This window comes from Equus przewalskii, chromosome 30, assembly GCF_037783145.1.
Source record: "Equus przewalskii isolate Varuska chromosome 30, EquPr2, whole genome shotgun sequence".
Taxonomy (NCBI): domain Eukaryota; kingdom Metazoa; phylum Chordata; class Mammalia; order Perissodactyla; family Equidae; genus Equus; species Equus przewalskii.
This window is the reverse complement of record NC_091860.1, coordinates 29559897-29578528: the sequence shown is the minus strand read 5'-3', so window position 1 is coordinate 29578528 and position 18632 is coordinate 29559897. Positions and strand designations below refer to the sequence as shown.

Sequence of the window (18632 nt, the reverse complement as noted above, 5' to 3'; positions counted from 1 at the left end):
GGAAACTAGTGGAAACAGTGGCTCTGCCCTCGGAGGTGACTAATGCTAACCGTACGTGTCTCGATCATGCTCCCTTAGGAAGAAAGCCGCTGTGTTTGCATAGACATTTTCTCTCCTGGCTGTTCTGAGTACTCTTAACCATGGTCTAGCTACTCCCTGTATGTCATCCTAATTTCCTATATTTTTGAAGAACCTCTTTTGTTCTTATCTCTTTGTTCTAGGAGTGGTTACCTGATTGAAAACAAAACCACGCCAGAGGAATTTATAGACATCTGCTCTGGTGAACGCAGGAGCTTCCTCAGTTTGCATCAGATCAACTCGTGAGCAGTGTGCAAAATTTCCGGGTTCATGTCTATTTCTAAAGCTGTGCTGGTCAAAGCCATTAAATAAATGTTAGAAATAATCAAAGGCTCCATGCAGGTATTTATTTCTTAGGCATTCACTTTCCACTAACCCTTGTATTTGTTGTCATAGGAGATATGCATCTCCCAAAATTGAGGGAAAAATTGAGGAAAAAATGAAAAAAATGATTTCTCTTAATTTAAGAGTAAAAGGGGTATAAGTAAACAAAATCAAGGAGAAATTATCTACAGACAAACTAAAAAGGAGCCACAACCTCGTGTCTTATACAAAAATTCACTAAAAGTGGATCATAGATTTAAATGTAAAACATAAAACTACACAATTCTTAGAAAATAACCTGGAACAAATCTTCGGGACCTAGGGTTTGGTGGAGAGTTCTTAGATATTATGTCAATAGCACAATCGATAAAAGAAAAAAATCAGTAAATTGGACTTTATCAAATTAAAAATTTTTCTCTGTGAAGATCTCTGTTAAGAGCCTTCAGACCGTGTTAAGACGAGGTACAGACTGGAGAAAATATTTGCAGCCATATATCTGACAAACGGCTGATATTTAGAATATATACAGAACTCCTAAACTCAACATTGAAACAAACAATCCAGTTAGAAAATGGGCAAAGACATGAAGAGACACGTCACTGAAGGTGATCTAAGAATGGCCAACGAGCACGTGGAAAGATGTTTGGCATCACTAGCCCTTAGGGAAACACAATTTTAAAAGCCACCTGAGTTATTATGCACCTGTTAGATCAGTTAAGATAAAAGATAATGTCAACAGCCAATGCCGGTGAGGATGTGAAGAATGCAGATCTCTCGTACGTTGCTGGTGGGAACATAGAATGGTATGGTCAACTCTGGAAAACACTGTGGCAGTTTCTTAAGAAACCAAATACACATTCACTGTATAACCCAGCAATTGCTGTCCTGGTCATTTATTACTGAAAAATGAAAACTTATGCTTGCACAAATGAGGGTAGGTAATGGGTCAAAGCAGCTTGACTGGTAATAGCCAAAAATGGAAAAAACTGAAACATCCCTCAGTAGAGGAATGCTTACACAGATGGTGATACGTCCACACCAGGGAATATTACTCAGCTAAGAAAAGTAACAAGCGGTGGATACCTGCAACTTGAATATCTCCCGAGGATATCACACTGAGTCAAAATATGCCAATCTTAAAAACTCCTTACTGTATGATTCCATTTCTATAATTCCAGATTAGTAGTTGCCAGGAGTTAGGGATGGGGAACAGGGGAGACGGATGTGACTAGAAAGAGGTATGCATTATTTTTCTAGGGCTACAATAATAAATGACCACAAACTAGGGGCCTTAAAACAATAGCAATTTATTCTTCAGCAGTTCTGGAGGCTGGGGCTCTAGAATCGTGGTGTCCGCAGGGCCGTGTTCCCTCTGAAGGCTGTAGGGGAGAAATGGGATTTTTCCTTGCCTCTTCCAGCTCCTGGTGGTTGCTGGCAATCCTGGGCATTCCTTGGCTTGTGGCTGTATCACTCCAGTTTTGGTCTCCATCTTCTTATAGCCTTCTCCCCTGTGTGAGTGTCTGTGTCTCCTCTCTTCTTCTTATAAGGACACCAGCCATTGGATTGAAGGCTCACTCTAATTCAGTGTGACCTCATCTCATCTTGATTACATCTGCAAAGACCCTGTTTTCCAATAACATCACATTCACAGATACAGGGGTGTCGAATTGGACACATCTTTTTGGAGAACACAGATCAACAATCAACAGGATAGCACCAGGGAGATCTTCTTCGTGGCGATGAGATATCCTGCGTATCCATTACAGTTGTGGTTACACAAATCTTCACAAACGATAAAGTACACACATTGTATCCATGTCTGTTTCCTAGTTTTGATACTGTACTGTGATTCTGTAGACGCAACCACTGGGGGACACCAGGTGAAGGGTACGCGGGACATTTCTGCTTTATCTTTGCAACTTCTGTGAATCTACAACTATTTCAAAGTAAGAAGTTAAAAAAGTGAACCAGTCCACACAAAAATCTGCACACTGTGGTTTATAGCAGTTTTATTCGTAATTGCCAAAAACTTACAATCCAGCAAGATGTCCTTCCGTAGGTGAATGAATAAATAGACTGTAGTCCATCGAGACAATGGGATATTGTTCGGCACTAAAAATAAATGAGCTATTAAGCCTGAAAAGACGTGAAGGAACCCTAAATGCATATTATTAAGTGAAAGAAACCAGACTTGGTGGGCTCCATACTGTATGATTCCAAATATATGACATTCTGGAAAGGGCACAACTATGGAGACAGTAAAAATATCAGTGGTTTCCAGGAGTTAGGGAGAGTGGGATAAATAGGTGGAGCCCAGAGGATTTTAGAGCTGGATTAGAGCAGTGAAAATACCCTTTATGATACTATAATGATAAAAACATGTCATCGTACATTTGTTCAAACCCACAGAATGTACAACACTAAGAGGGAACCCTAATGTGAACTACAAACTCTGGGCGATGATGACATGTCAATAGGGGTTCATCACCTGTAACAAAGGCACCGCTCTAGTGAGTAAGGATGATAATGGGGGAGACTGTGCATGTGTGGGGTCAAGGTATATACGAGAAGTCTCAGTGCATTCCTTTCAATTTTGCTTTGAACCTAAAACTGCTCTAAAAAGAGGTCTTTAATTAAAGTAAACAAAAATATCCCATTTCTACCTTCCCCATCCTCCTGCACCCATAGATTGAATTAGGTTATAGAACCTTTGCTGTGTGGGAGATACACACACAAACCAGTGCATGCCATGTCTATTGTCTGTGAGGGTTGACTTGGGTCTGGGGTATGTGGGTATCTCTAGAAGAAAACATAGCTCTTCTAGTCAGAGAATCCACAGGAAATGGGGAACGCCAATTGGAGAGCAATTCCAAAGTCCTTCACACAATTGGAGCAGGTTTCCTGGCTTTTCACGTCCCCATCGTGTACTTTCTTTCTTTCAACACTTGGTCAGTGGGTCAGTTCTGACCCATCAAGGACTGGTCACCGAGTTGTGTGCTTCGTTGAGAACCATTCGGATTCTCTTGACTGTGTCAGGAGAGAAAATGGAAGGTTCTTGGCCTTATGGGTGATCCCACAAGTCAGAGTCTTTCAACAAATTCTGGTTTTCCTTCAGAGCCACCCACAGTTTTCTGTTAGTAAATCTGAAGAAAAGGCTGGATGGTTTCCCATCAATGTACTCACAACGGTTTCTGGTGTCGGCTGGTTTCTGACATTTATGTTCTTTTGGAGCGGACTGGAGCTTCTGGTTCATTTTGGAAATAAAATAGCAACCAGTAAATTTATATTCCAATCTTTTTTCCTCATGAGATGGGGGTGGTCACTTTTAATGTGGACCTAATGAAGAGTCTTTTTAAGCCTCAACATGTGGAAATCGAAGATATGATTTTAGCGATAAATACGTGACAGCTTCATTGAGAAATATCTTTGAAATTCCTGGTTGCCTCATCCTTTGCTTTTGTGTGACAGGTAAGGTGCCGTGTTGGAATGGAAATAAGTCAATGTATTTACTTCCTGTCTCATTACTGATAAATATGCTATATGGCCAATACCTTATTCTCTGTTAGTATTATACAAACAGGCGTAAAGGATTGAGGCCGTAAGGGGTAGTTTTCCTGAGCCTTGATGCTCTGTGCAGCCGGACTCACAATGTGGAAAATGGAACATTTTATGAAGTTCATACATTTTCAAAATTGCTCCCACAATGATGGTTTCATTTTGTGTTAGGACTGGAATGATGGCTTCTATCTATTCCAGAAAGCTTCAACATTGCCTCAAGTGAAAAGGAAAAGCTCATATTTCAAGGCCACTGACTGGAGCCCATTCCCATTTCACAAGGGAACATATGCCAGTTCCTTTTATGGTAAAAAAAAAAGCAGTGATGTATTAGAAGCTCTCTACCCATGTCTCTCCATCAGTCTCCTTGGTTTGTAGGTCAGCCAGCCTGGCTTCTGTAGCAGGATTAAAATGTAGTCTCCCAGGGAGCTGGTGAGTATCAACACTCTTTCGCTTTCTTTATGTAAACTCCCTTTTTAGCGAATAAAGCTATTTAGTCGACAAAAGTATTGACATTTTTATGAGATTGTTTTTGGAAAAGACTAACATGTAATTCTAAATTCAACATATGGTAGTGGTCAAATTGCGTTCCTACTGTGTAAAATGCTTGAATAATAACCTACTGCGCTCTCTTGGCCGGGACACAGAGAGACACTTGATTAATTTCAGCAGTATCCCTTAATCTCCTTCCTTGGCTCTCATCCCATTCTGCAAGGGCTGATAAATCTTACATCCCCTGAAGATTATTACAGCTCCTAATAGTCTTATGACATTAGAAAGAAGCTAGGCTCAACGGCACAAAATGCATCCAACAAATGAAATCACATAAATAATTCAGGTTTCACAATTTAATTTTTATGGGGCGTTTTTTGTTGTTGTTTCCGTTGTTTATGGGGCATAATAAGGACTGTTGGCTCAGCCTGCGGTAAATAAAGGGGGAACATTTTGACACCAAAAATTTCAACATTATTGCCGTCTTTCACCATTGGCAATAGTCAACTACCCAATTCCATCCTAAGGTCAAGCTTATGGTCATAAATAAAACCATCAGAGAGGCAAGTACAAATACCACAAAATCTGCCTTCTACTTTTTAGTAAGATTAGTTAATCCACTCCTTTTTCTTGCTAAAAATATTTTTCTTTCTTGAACCTGGAGCGAATCTTGCATCTCTTTGTCTGTTTTGAAATAATCTGTGCTAACTTGTGATCATCAGTAAATATTTCTTAAGAATCCTCTGGCTCTTAACACATTTACTGAGCTCCTTCCTTGTGCCAAGGACTCTGCTAAGTACTATGATGGGTGTCGAGAAAGCGTGATGCATGCTCTTGTTCTCCAGGAATCAGGCCTTCACAAACATGTGAGCATTTAAGTGGAGAAATATAAAAGCTCCCGAATGATGCAAGACAGTACATAATTGACCAAGGGATATAGAAAAGTCTGGCACTACAGATGTAGAGGTTGGTCCAGGATTTTGCTTTAGAATAGCTTTCAATTAGTCCAAATAAAAATATTTGTGGCTAGCAAGATATAAAATTGCATTTAATATAGATATAATTGCATTATATTATACATTGCACTCACAGTGTAATTAGTGGACAGGTAATACGTAAATGTAGGGTTATATAAGTCTGTTGTGTCGCATAATTTCTCACACTTAAATTGATTGAAGACCAGTCTGAAAGTTTAAATGTATCTTAAGGTTTAATCGTTTTATAGAGAACTGAGTCTCTTTTATTCAAACGTCTTCCTATGATGCCATGTGCGGTGCTAAGACCAGGAATAGAATGGGGGCTGGGAACACCAGCTGCATTTCCTGCTCCCCTGGGGAGGGTGGTGTAGTCTGTCTTAAGAATGGGAGGGATGGGGTCGTAAATGACACTTCCCTGGACATCTGCTCTTAGCCACCAGGCAAAACGTTTACCAACATGTATCATGCAGATACGCAAATCCCCAAATGGAAGGACTTGATGCAAGAGTCTCATCCTCGCTCATGTGTGGCTGGAATGCTGTCTTTCTGTTGGTCTGGTGGGTGTCCCTCAAGAGACTGTGCTCGGCTGGCAGCTGGTCTGGGCTGCAAGGTCTGAGAACGTCTTTTCATGTCAGGGTGCCCTCAGTTCCCCTCCACGTGGCCTCTTTCTCTGGTAGACCAGATGGCTTCCTTCCATGGTGCTCAGGCCTCCAAGAGAGTAAATCTGGACCTCTTATGAGCTTGTTCCCAAATGTCACAGGGTCACTTCTACTCCATCCCGGTGGTCAAGTCACATGGTGAGCTGGATTCAAGGGGAGGGAAATCGATTTCATCCCAGTGGGAGGAGAACAGACCTCACCCGGGGGGAGGAGAGCAGCACAGGTGCAGGGAGGCGGGAGTGTTAGAGACCATCTCTGTGGACAGCCTCACATCCACCTCCGTTTATCGTCCCTTATTGTCTTCACAGCAATCTTCCAAAGGAAAGGATTTCACTATTTTTGGGGGGGCTTTTTTTAGGTGAGAAAGCTGAAGCTCATAGAGATATGAAGAAAATCCTTAAGTTCTTGGAGTTCTCTCAACATTCTTGAGCGTATTTGTTAAGAATAAAGGGCTTATAATGGACATGCTGGTGATTAAATGCTTCTTCTGCAATTTCCTGTCTGTGAAAACTGAGGGCAACTTATTTATCATTTCTGTAAAATAGGAGTACTAATATCCATCTCATTTGATGATTTTCAGAGTTGAAATAGGTGGTACTTAGCGTAATTGCTTAGCATGGCGCCTAGTGGGTCATCAGTGCTCAGGGTCCGTAACCAAGCATATTATTCGTGGATTTAAGGGAGGAATGTGACTCCTGTGGTCCAAGAGGAGGAAAAAACCGTTACATTAAGAATTGTCAGCAGGGCTGGCCCGGTGGCACAGCGGTTAAGTTCACATGTTCCACTTTGGCAGCCAGGTGTTCACTGGTTCGGATCCCGGGTGCAGACATGACACCGCTTGACAAGCCATGCAGTGGTAGGCATCCCACGTATAAAGCAGAAGAAGATGGGCATGGATGTTAGCTCAGGGCCAGTCTTCCTCAGCAAAAAGAGGAGGATTGGTAGCAGATGTTAGCTCAAGGCTAATCTTCCTCAAAAAAACAAAAAAAAGAATTGTGAGCAGAATTTTTTAGGGAGAGAAATAATTATTGATCAGGAAAATTTACAACATGCTGCCCATTGTGATTGTGGGAAGTTGCCTTTAGGCCATCTTCAGGACGGTCCAAATGAGCGAAGAGAGAGCCACTCCTTTTTGCGTGGCGGTTGGTGAAGGAGTGGGCAGAGCTGAAGGGGAGTGGAAGGAGGTGGAGGAGAGAGTGAGGGGCCCAGGTGGCTAGGCAGGATGGAGCTGGGAGCCAAGAGGAGGGGCCGTGAGGGGTTTCCCCAGTTCCCAGGGAACTGGGAGAGTGGGGAGGACCCTCAGAAACTAATATTTAATATTAAGCTTTTGTTATTTCCAATCTAACCCCCAATATTATCAGTGAGCTTTCTTGGGAATTCTATCACAACTGAGCAACTCAAATGAGTCCAGTACATATTCATTTCCTCCAATGCTCTTTCTCCTATTTCTCAAAGTGCTAGGTTTTTTGGTGCCGTGAAGCAGGGGCGAGAGCAGCTTCTCTTCGTTAATCCGCCCCCATGTCTGGCAGAGCGCCTGACCCCTTGTGCGTTCTCCGTAAAGATCTGTGGAGCACTTGGAAGGAGATCATGGCCCCATTTTGTTTGTTCTTCCAGTTTTTATGGAAGGGCTTAGGATGCACAAGTCACTACGCCGTGTGAGAGATTTTAAATGGAAACAACCAGAAGTCTGTGTATTCAATATTATGGTTAATGCAGAGCAGAAGAAGGGAACAGCTGGAAGACAGAAGAATTCAACAGAAGCCAGAAATTAGTTCCTAAAAAACAGCCTCAGCTACTATAGCTGGTGGTTGGGTGGGTTTCGATTGTATGTTAATCTGTTTTTTGAGCCATATTTGGGACGAGGGCATCGAATCATTTTAATTTCAATATCAGGCAGCTGGAACATCCCCACAACCAAGAAACTTGGCCATCCTGGCTGCCATCCTGGTGATGTCGAACGATTACAATTTCATACAATGCGTGAAAGTCTTCCACCTCACACGAAAGCCCAGCCATGTAACGTAGTAAAAAGAACACTGATTTGTAGCCAAGAGCTCTGGGTTCTAGGCTGAGTTTGTCACTACTCGGCTCTCAGATTTTGAAGAAATTATGTGACGTCTCTAAAATAAAATGTCTTCATTTATAAAATGAAGCGATTGCACCTCCTGTAAGTTTTCTTCCTTGGACCCATGTCCTTCCTGGTTTTATCGCAAATTTGTAGACAGTAAGGCAATTAAAATGTAGACAGTAATGGCAATAAAAATCAGAGTGGGGAAGAGGATAAAAATTAGTATAGAAAGAGCTATTGCCAATTCAAAAGAAAAAAAAGAACATTTTAATAGATATTGAGGAAAATTGTCAACAATTACTGTAACAGGACATTGAGGAAGGAACTGTGAATGGTCAACCAACCAACCAGTGGAAGTATGTTTACGCTCAATAATGATGGAAGATTTTCAAACAGAAAGGAAGATGAGGTATCAGTGTTCACTTATCACTTTGGTAAATATTTTCGAGGTGCCTCACGTTAAACGTGAAGTGTTCTATTACGTTGTTGGTTGTTTAGTATGGAAATCTTTTGGGGGGTCAGTTGGCAGTGTCCATCAGGAGTATTAAGCATTTATCTTTGACCCAAGAATCTCACCCTTCACAAACCAGAGATGTCTGCATCAGTGACGTACCCATTCATTGCAGGATAATTCATAGTAATTTCAACCCTGCAAGCTCTTAGATGTCCACTGGGAAGGAACCTTGCCTTATGACACATCTGACAGCCACCCATCCAGACATGTCCATCGGTGCTGCCAAGGCTGTGTTATTCTCTGTGAACATGCTCACCATGTGACGGGAAACCCAAAGAAGGAACACGTCCACACTGTAAATTCAGTGTCGTCGTCACTGTGGAAAGACACAAACAGGTGCCCATAGGAAAATACGGAGCAAAACAGACACCCCAATCTCGAGAACGCTGGTCTCAAAAGTGACTTGGTCGATGACAGATTTCATTTCATTCTTCATATTGTCCTGAATTTTCAAAACTTTAGCGAACCTACAAACATTGTGATTAAAAAAAAAAAAAAGAACAGACAGTGCAAGAACAAATACATTTTCCTCTTCAGATATTCTTCAAATGCCTTGAGCAAGACCCCTCCAGCGGGCGTCCTCTGAGGCCCTCGATGAGGTTCTGGCCACGGTGGGTTCTCGGTCGGTCCTGGGTCACACTCAGGAATCCAAGGGGCCACCACTCGCCTCCTCGGGGACCAGCAGGTCAATAAAACCACGTATAACCGGGCCTTCTTGGAGGTACAACCGAGGCGTCTTTAACTCTTCTTGTGTTCCCAAATGGAATCTATTTCTCATGTAGCATTTTTTAAAAATTTTATTTAAAAGGTTTTCTTTTTTAGAGCAGTTTCAGGTTTATGAAAAATTGAGCAGAAAATACAGAGTTCCAATATACCTTCGCTCCTCCCACAGGTTCCTTTGATTTAGCATTTTCCAGCTGCAATTTAGTGCAATGCACAGCAAATAAACTGGAAATGCTCGTTTTACTTTAACTGCTCCCATGCGGGGCCTAAAAGAGGACACGGGAGAGCTGATCCTGGTTGTAAACGCTGCACGCAGGCTTCCCACCCTATCCCGCCAGCGGCGAGCGACAGTGCACCCAGGTAGCAGTCCCTCGACCGACCTGTCACAGCAGCTGCCACTGCCAGGTCAGATCCAGAAGGCAGCCGGGACCTGCCTTCACTTCCCTGAGTGCTGTCACATGGCCAAAGGGGCCTTGGTCGGGGGAGCCAAATGTCACCATAAATATTCATAAGGAATCTCGTGTTGCTGTGCTGGAGGGCAGTTTATTATTAGAAAAGTCACAAATAGAACTGAAAACACAGTGGCAAATATGCTCCAGCCACGCGTATGTGTACATGTTTATGTGTGTGTGCATACTTGTTACATCCGTGGGTGTGATACAGGCGTGTGCCTCTGTACCTGCTCCTTCCTTCCTCTTTCCCTTCTCTCCTCCTGTCTTCCTTCCTTCCCTCCTTCCTTCCCTCCTTCTTCCTTCTTCCCTCCTTCCTTCTCTCCTTCCTTCTTCCTTCCTTCCCGCCTTCCTTCCTTTCTTTTGTTCCTTCCTTCCTTCTCTCCTTCCTTCTTTCTTCCTTCTTCCCTCCTTCCTCCTCCCTTCCTTCTTCCTTCCTTCTTCCCTCCTTTCTTCTTCCCCCCCTCCTTCCTCCCCTCCCTCCTTTCTTTTTAGCTCTCCACACACATTTATCTGTTTTTGAAATCCCACTCTCCTGGCACTGTGCTGCCTGTGTTCCTTGTGACAGGTCACGGGAATCCCAGTGCCCGTTTTCCCCCTCGTGGCCCCGCAGACCGTTTCGCAGTGTGCAGACAAAACAAAATCGTTCCGCGTGTAGTGCCATCGCTCAGCCCTGGGTGAGAAGTGCAGATTCTCCACACGCCCTCCTCCTCCAGGGGGCAGGGGCTCACAGACACATAACCTCTGCAGGGCGTCTGTGCCCCAACAGCTGTTCTCAGCTTGCGGGGCTGACCCCCTGTCATAACTCGGCCAGGGGTGCAGAAAGGTGTAACTGCTAGTGACGAAAATGCTGAAGTTTGCTGTTTGGTAACTTGAAAGAAATAGTCAACTGGGTTCCCGCTCTCTCTAAAAGGATGTCTCTCTGCCCTGCACCCCGTGTGGTTCTGAGTGGTGGACGGGAGGAGGGTTTCCATCTGGACTTGCCGGTGTGAGCATGAGGCGGCTGTGACAGGGACCCCCTCCCCATTCCTCCTCCACCGTCCAAGGCCTGCTCGCTCCTCATGGACGTGATCCTTTCTGAGATCACCACTTTCCGCCGGGGCCAAAGCCAGTGGACATCCTCTCCTTCCTGCCATCACTGCCACTTGACAAAGTCCCCGCTCCTTCCTAAGCATCGCCCCTCCCTCGGTGTGGGGACAAGGTGCCCCTGATTTTCCCCGGCTGCTCCCTACCAACACTCCTACGGGACTGTCCAAGCTTCCTGCTCTTAGACTTGGCTCGTCCACGGTCTACAGTTTAGGTGACTTGAAACCTTCTCCACAGTTTATTTCTGCGTGTCACCTCCTGCTCCCCTTCTCCCCTGAGCAGCACACTGCAGCTCAGCCGCCTACTTGATGGCTTCACTTGTGTGTCGCAGACTCAGCGAGTCCAAACCCCAATTCCCTCCAAGACAGCCCGCCTCTCGGTCTCCCCCAGTGAGCATCCGGCCTCCCATTCTTCCAGCTGCTCGGGCTAGAACTCCAGGAACAGAGGGAAAATGAGGAGCCCCTGGTTTGGGGCTGAATTGCGTACTCTCAAAATCTGTATGCTGAAGCCCCAACCCCCACGACCTCCGAATGCAACTGTGTTTGCAGATAGGATCTTTAACGAGGTCATTGGGGTCATTGGGGTGGCCCCTAATCCAGTCTGATTAGAGTCCTAAGAAGAAGAGATCAGGACACAGACACACACAGAGGGATGACCATGTGAGGACACAGGGGAGAGGGCCGTCTACACACCCAGGAGAGAGGCCTCAGGAGGAGCCAGCCCTGTGGACACCTCCATCTGAATGTCCAGCCTCCAGGAGAGGGAGGTCAGCTGGTGGAGAAGCCCTGAGGGCACTGCTCCTGCTGTGTGCTCTCCATCAGCCTGGGAGGGGCTGGGCTCTCTGGAGGGGAATCTGAGTCTTCCTTCGATGGATGGAGGTGTGCTTTGCACACCTTTGCATGTGTCCCCATCGTGTCAGCTGCTGCTTGTTATGACTGAGTGAGGCTCTGCCCTGCTCTTCTAAATTGCCTGACAGAGACTTGGAGCCTGGAATCTTCCTTCCTGAGGCCCCTGACCCCCAGGCTCATTCCAGGCAGATGAAAGGGGGAAGCAATTATGTTCCAGAGGCCGCTGCTGGCAGGTGCGTGGGCTCCAGCAGGTGGGCCTTGTGGGGTTTTGCTCAAGGCCGTTGGGCTTTTTCCCCCGAGAGTGAACTAGCTTCCCTGTGGCCTCTGCATTTCCAGATCCCTGAAAGGGCCTTCCTGGTCTTCCCGGGCTGGGTTCCAACAGCTGTGCAAGACCTCATCTCCTGTTTTCCTGCTCCGAAGGCCAGATTTCCTGATTAACCACCGCCTGATACAGTCATGTAGCTGAAATCCTATCTGAACAGGCAACAGGGCAGCTTGCATCCACCCAGGGCCGGCACCTGAAGTCCTGATTCTCAGTCCAGCCCTTAGGATAAAATGACTCGTGGTTGTCCATTTCAATGGGCCATTGAAACAGTCAACAAACCAAAGCGTGAGAAACCATTAACTTTTTTTTTTGTTTTTGGGGAGGAAGCCTGGCCCTGAGCTGACATCTGTTGCCAATCTCTCTTTTTCTTTTCTCCCCAACGCCTCAGTACGTAGTTGCACATCCTAGCTGTAAGTCCTTCTACTTCCACCATGTGGGACGCCAACATAGCATGGCTCCATGAGTGATGTGTAGGTCCCTGCCCAGGATCCGAACTGGCAAACTCCAGGCCACCGAAGCTGAGTACACAAACTCAGCTACTACACCACTGGGCCGCCCAGAAACCATAGCTCTTAATCCTAGGGCTGTGTTAGTGGATCAGTGAGGACAAATGACTTCATTTTTTTTTTAACAGTTTTTTATTTCCGTTTCTAAAATAGAATAAGATTATCTGTTTTCCCTTTGAAGAAGTGTCATGAGGAATGAATTACTCCAGGTTATTACATGGCAATTTGGAAATTTCCATACCTAACAATACAATCTTATCTGACTTTGCTTGATAACAGAGAAAAAAATGGGTATGCGCAGCATCTGGGCGAGAATGCAGATTCTAGAAGTTGACGGCCCATGTTCATGTCCTGGCTTTGTCACTACTGGTTGAGCAACCATAAATATGTTAATTAAGTTTCCTGTGCCTCAGTTTCCCCAGCCGTAAAGCGGGAAGAACAGGACCTGTCTCATGGGGACGTTGGCAGGATTAAGTGAGTCAGTCTGTGTAATGCTTCGAATAGTGACTGGCAAAGACAAAGTTCTCATAAGTTGTTACTATTATTGCCAATCAGTATATTATTATTGCTTAGACAACTAATAGCAAAGTATAAGTTGTCATTATTATGGCGAAGTGAAGGGAAATGTGGTGTACATTTTTCTCTCACATTAAAGTGGTAAAGAAACCACTGCTCTCCAGATAGGGAATAAAAACAACCAGATCGATTCCTTTAACGTAAATTATTTTCATGCCCTTGTACATGAAGCGTCAGCTGTGCAAGATACTCCTGCTTCATTCAAAGCAAAATATCTCCAAACCTTACAATATTTGAATATAATTTATGTTATTAAAGAAATTTTAAAGCCAGGATCTTGTTGAATCTGCAAGAGAACCGCCTCAGCTGGGTGGTACAGATCTTCTAAAGCCCCAGTTTACGGTGGAGGAAACCGAGAGTCCAGGAGGATGTTTTGAACAAAGATGAACAGAGCTGTTCCCCAGGCCGGTGTTTCTCCACTGTTCCGTTCCGAGAAGCTTCCCAGATCAATGCAGTTTTTGGATTGAGAAAACCCACGGAGAAAACTTGAGCATCTCAAGGTACAAATGCCTCGTAAAACTGAGGAGGACGCTGTTTCTGTTCGTTCAAGGCTCTCTGTCGTCTTTGAGGTTGGGATATGTGTGTGCTGGGGGGGAGCCGTGGGGGGGGGGTAGATTATTTTTAAGTAACGTTGCTATAGATGAATGATTTTTATAAGCGTCTGTGGTACATGATAGGTTGTTTCCGCGCAATTAACTGTCCGCGGTGAGCAAGGTGTGAGCAACAGCAACATAAATGACAGTTACTGCTTTTCTGTTCTGTGATCGGGGGAAAGAATTTCTCAGCGCACTTTCCTTGACACACGTCCGCCTCTTATTTACATTGAAGGGGTGTGAGTGGGGGGAGCCCAAAGCATTTTCACATTTAAGGAGTTGAGGGGCAGAGGGTTTGAGGTGTCCTAACTGGAGAGGAGACATTTGAAAATGATTGTTCTGTTGCAAAATGCTGCCTGGGGAGCAAGCTCTGTTCCTGTCAGACTTCGCTTTCTTTTTTTTTTCCAGCTTAGAAACCTATTTCCGGATCAAGCAAGCTGCCTGGATGGAAGCAGTGAGAAAATTAATCAGCAAAATCTTCTGAAATTAGGTGTGTTCTACTTAAAAATTCCCTCCCTTTACTCCTGGATGCTGGCAGAGAATAATTATTATTTCCCGTAAACAGCTGGCTCAGGCATCTATTCTGCATGCTGGGGAAAAGAGTATTTAAGAAGAAATAGCCTTGGTGTGTTCTCAAAAGCTTTCTTGGTTAATGACCTCTGTGCTATGTATTTTAAAAAGGAAGACACTGCAGAAGAAACTCACTTAGAGTCTTGATCTATCAAGTGCGTTCTACAAGCGGTTTAGATTTTGGAAGAGAGTGAGAATAAATATATTTACGTTCCAGTTTGCTGTGAATGCTAGTTGCAGATGTGAAGCAGCACGCGCGGCTAAGTTGGCAGAGCACCGAGAACTGGGACTTCAGAGGCTGGAAGAGGCTCAAGTCATCATCCCCCGTCTCCCCGTGAGGGGAAGACTAATCTGTAGTCGTCAGTGGAAAGGAATGCTGCCAGGCGGGAAGCTGGGGCGTGGAACCACTGTGCTGTAATCGGGCCACGCTGGGCTGGGCTCCAGGGAGATGCTGCTGACCCCAACAGGTGCGCATGCGGGGCTGGCGTGTCTGCCTCTGGAGCCCCCCGTGTGCAGGGGACGTGCGAGAAAGCTGCATCACCTGTCACCTGGGCCTCCCCAAGTCCGGCATTTCAGTGTGCTCACGGGAGGGCTCTTGGGGATAGCCCAGCAGCCAGGAGCGCAGATGCGGACGAGTGACATTCCACTGCATCCACGTCCCCAGAGCAAAGGTGGAGGACATTAGAGATTGCAGTTTGATGCCATTTTTCTCTGCTTATTTTTCCTTGGGGACGTTGCAAATGAGAATAAGCAAAAAAAAGTCAGGGAAAAAAGATATTTTCCAGGGTAACGTTTGTCTTGCTGCTTTGATCGTAGAGGACAGAACGCGAGATGCATGCCTGAAGAATGGAAAGCAGAGGTGAAGGAGCGAAACTCGACATCTGATCACAAAAGGAAACCCCGACGGCTTTCCAGTAACGTGTGTTTTTACATATTGTCCTTTAAATCCTCACCAGCTAATCCTTCTGAGTCCCTAACGGGTTCAGAGTTGTTGGCCCAGTCCACTGGGGCAGCTGGAGCACAGCACTGCGGGCTGGGTGGCCTATACACAACAGACACTGGTTTCTCAGAGTCTGGAGGCTGGGAGTCAAACGTCAAGGTGTCTGCAGATTCAGTGTCTGGGGAGGACCTGTTTCCTGGTTCACAGACTGGGTCTTCTCCCTGTGTCCTCACATGATGGAGAAGAGCGAACTCTGGTTCTTGTAAGGGCACTAATCTCATCACAGGGCCCCACCCTCACGACCTCGTCTAAGTCTAACCACCTCCCAAAGGCCCCCACTTCCTAACGCCATCACCTTGGGGACTAGGGTTCAATCAACATGAATTTTGGGGGAGACAAGCGTTCAGTGTATAGGAGTTAATGACAAAGCCAAGTTTTCTGCCCCCAAAAATGGCCAAAAAGGAAAAAGCAGCCACAAGCCAGGCGAACATGTTGTGTTAAAGCAAAGAGCTTGTAGGTCTTTGAAAACACAGAACAGTGTCCCCCTTTGTTTCCGGGGTGCTGTGGTCATCAGGGAATAGAGTGGCTCTCTACACAGATGTTCTAGAAACCGGTATCTACAGTCTGACTTTTTTTATGGTCCAACAAGAGGGACACGTTCATTGTAGTCTTTATGTAAAAGAACATGTGAATGGAGAGGACTTAGATGAAAGAACAATTTGCAAGGGACACGTCATTCCCAAGCTGTTGGGAGGGTCTCATGATAAAATCTAGGAAGCTAATGGTGATGTCAAGAGGACCAGACTCAACATGAGTGTCCTTCCGACCTTTTCAGGTGAAAGAGTAGATCCTGTGCTTTAAGAGACAACCAAGGCCAATGAAATCAGGGTTAGGGCAGCCACAGAACATACATTAAGAAAATGGAAAGATTCATTGAGCTCTTTGCATTTCATTTGTTCAGTTCACGAAATATCAGAGTGAGTAAAGGCAGCCAGGTCCTTTGTTAGGGATGGCGATGGCTAGTGGAAACCAGGGAGCTGCTCTCTCCAGAGCCTGCGTGAATGAAGATGGAGATTGAAGCGTTTCCTGAAACAGCTTGAAGGAGTGTTGCTTTGCCCTTAAGTAAAAATGAGACACTCAACATCCTCAGAAATGCACCCTGACACTCTTAAAAACCTGGGTGTTGGCCTCTTTTCTAGAATGCAGCATCCATCTTCAAATGCCTAGACAACAAAAAGAGATGCGCGGGCCCCCTGTCCCACTTGCAACATGCTCATCTGAGAGAGAAGTGCCCCCTCAGTCACACTGGAGCTGGCCGTCAGGACACGGCTGCTAGGAGAATGGGGTTTAAATCACGCCCTGGTACCGTGAATGAGAAATAGGTCAGTACTTGTATGATATTGGCAGCTGCACGAATGTCTCTTCTTTCTGTGTTGAGGCTCTCCCCAAAGAATGTGGAAGAACCATCCGTGAGAGGTGCACAAAGAAAGAATTGCTTTTTCATCCTAAGGCACTCCGTGGGCATTGATTGTGACAACTCCCCTGTGGGGCATGTAATCATGTATCCGGTTGAGAAAATTAGGAAGCAAGAGAGGAAGTAAATTTCCCCAAGTCCCTGTATTCTGTAAAATCAGAAAGAGAAGCCAGAGGTTGGGGTGCCCTTGAGATCCAAGTACCATTTGAGATGGTGTCCGTGATGGGGTCATTCATGTCCAGCGGGGAATGCTGGCCAAGCGAAGCAGGAACATGACCTCTAAGGGCCCAAGGTCATGCCTCTTCCATGCAAGCTGCCCTGAGAAGTGTGCATGTGGAGGGGGTGCGTTCTGACCCTGACTCCCTCTGTGAAGAGGCTCCCCAACGTCCCTCTTCCCGGGTCCTAATCCCCCTCCATGGCCCAGACACAGCCCACACTCTCCAAGCACAGAACCATGGGAGCCCTCAACATTCTCATTCTTTGTTTAAAATCAGCTTTATGAAAATATGATTGAAATAACATGCACGCACTCATTTAAAGTGTATAATTCAGTGGCTGTTGGTATATTCACAGATGTGTGCTACCATCGCCACCGTCAACTTTAGAACGTTTCTCTACTTCAGAAGGAACCCAGGACCCTTGACTGTCATTGCCTCTCCTCTGGTCTCCCTCTATACCCCTGCCCTCAGCAGCCACGATAGATTTCTCAACTCCAGGCTTTCCTGTGAACAGAATCGTGTTGCAGGTGGCGTTTTGTGACTGGCTTTTTTCACTTGGCATGTTTTCCAGGGTTCATCCGTGTTGTGGCATGTGTCAGTGTTTCATTCCTTTTGATGGATGAACAATATTCCACTGTATGGACAGACTACCTTTGTCTAGCCATTCATCCATTGATGAGCATTTGGCTTGTTTTCAACTTCTGTCTATTAGGAATGATGCTGCTATGAGCATCCGTGTGCAAGTTCTGTGTGGATGTGTGCCTTCACTTCTCCTGGTTGTATACCTAGGAGTGGAATTACTGGGTCTTATGGTAACTTTGTGTTTAATCATTTGAGGAGCTGCTAGACTGTTTTTCAAAGAGCTGTACCATTTTCATCCCTCTAAGTGTGTTCATCCTCCACATCCTGACAGAAGGGTGCACAGTTTCAGCCACACAGAAGGAGTTCTGGGGAGCCAATGCACAGCACGGAGACCATAGTTAGCAATACTGTATTGGGTACTTGACATTTGCTAAGACGGTGGATCTCAATTGTTCTCACCGTACACTCGAAAGAGATCACTATGTGAGGTGATGGATGGATGGATGGATGGATGTGTTAATTAGCTTGATTATGGTAGTTATTTCACGTAATGCGTATGTAAACCAAACCATCAAGTTGTACATTATCTATAGATAGATAGATAGACATAATTCTTATTTGTCAATTATACCTCAATAAACCTTAAAAAAAGTCGGATACCAGCGTTCTTCAATCTCACCTTCCTCCGGTGCACTGAGAGCAGCTCTGAGCAGAGCGCTCCCGGACCCTCAGTTCCGGACTCTGATGCACACCCTTGCCCTGTGCTGACGGGAGGCGAATCCTCGCTGGGTCTTTAGAGCAAAGATGGCTCCGTCAGGGGCTGTGTGGCAGGTTGCCCCCGGCTGGTGCTTCTCAAACTAGAACACACATGAGCATCACCTGGGATCCCGCTAAAAGGCAGATCCTGGGTCTGCAGGCTGGAGTTGGCCGAGAGTCTGCATTGCTCCCAAACATCCAGGAAATGCTGAAGCTGCTGAGTCAGGGAGCGTGATGGAAGGGAAGGAGTGAAGAGTGGGTGGATTGACCACACAGGAACCGCAGAGGAAAGTTCCAGAATAGCAGGTGACTGGGCGCT

The 18632-nt window shown here is 45.5% G+C and overlaps 1 long non-coding RNA gene across 6 annotated transcripts; it reads left to right on the top strand.

Annotated features, from left to right (window-relative positions):
* The first annotated feature begins 13035 nt into the window (after positions 1-13035).
* On the top strand, positions 13036-18214 carry LOC103554715 (uncharacterized). 6 transcript variants are annotated; one of them, XR_011534938.1, is made up of 6 exons: positions 13541-13680; positions 14182-14263; positions 14561-14810; positions 15160-15257; positions 16483-16665; positions 17331-18214. It is a non-coding gene; the product is annotated as an uncharacterized lncRNA (long non-coding RNA). The 6 variants fall into 6 exon arrangements; XR_011534936.1 differs by having other exon boundaries at positions 15160-15262; XR_011534934.1 differs by lacking the exon at positions 14561-14810 and having other exon boundaries at positions 13036-13680; positions 15160-15262.
* The last annotated feature ends 418 nt before the right edge of the window (positions 18215-18632 follow it).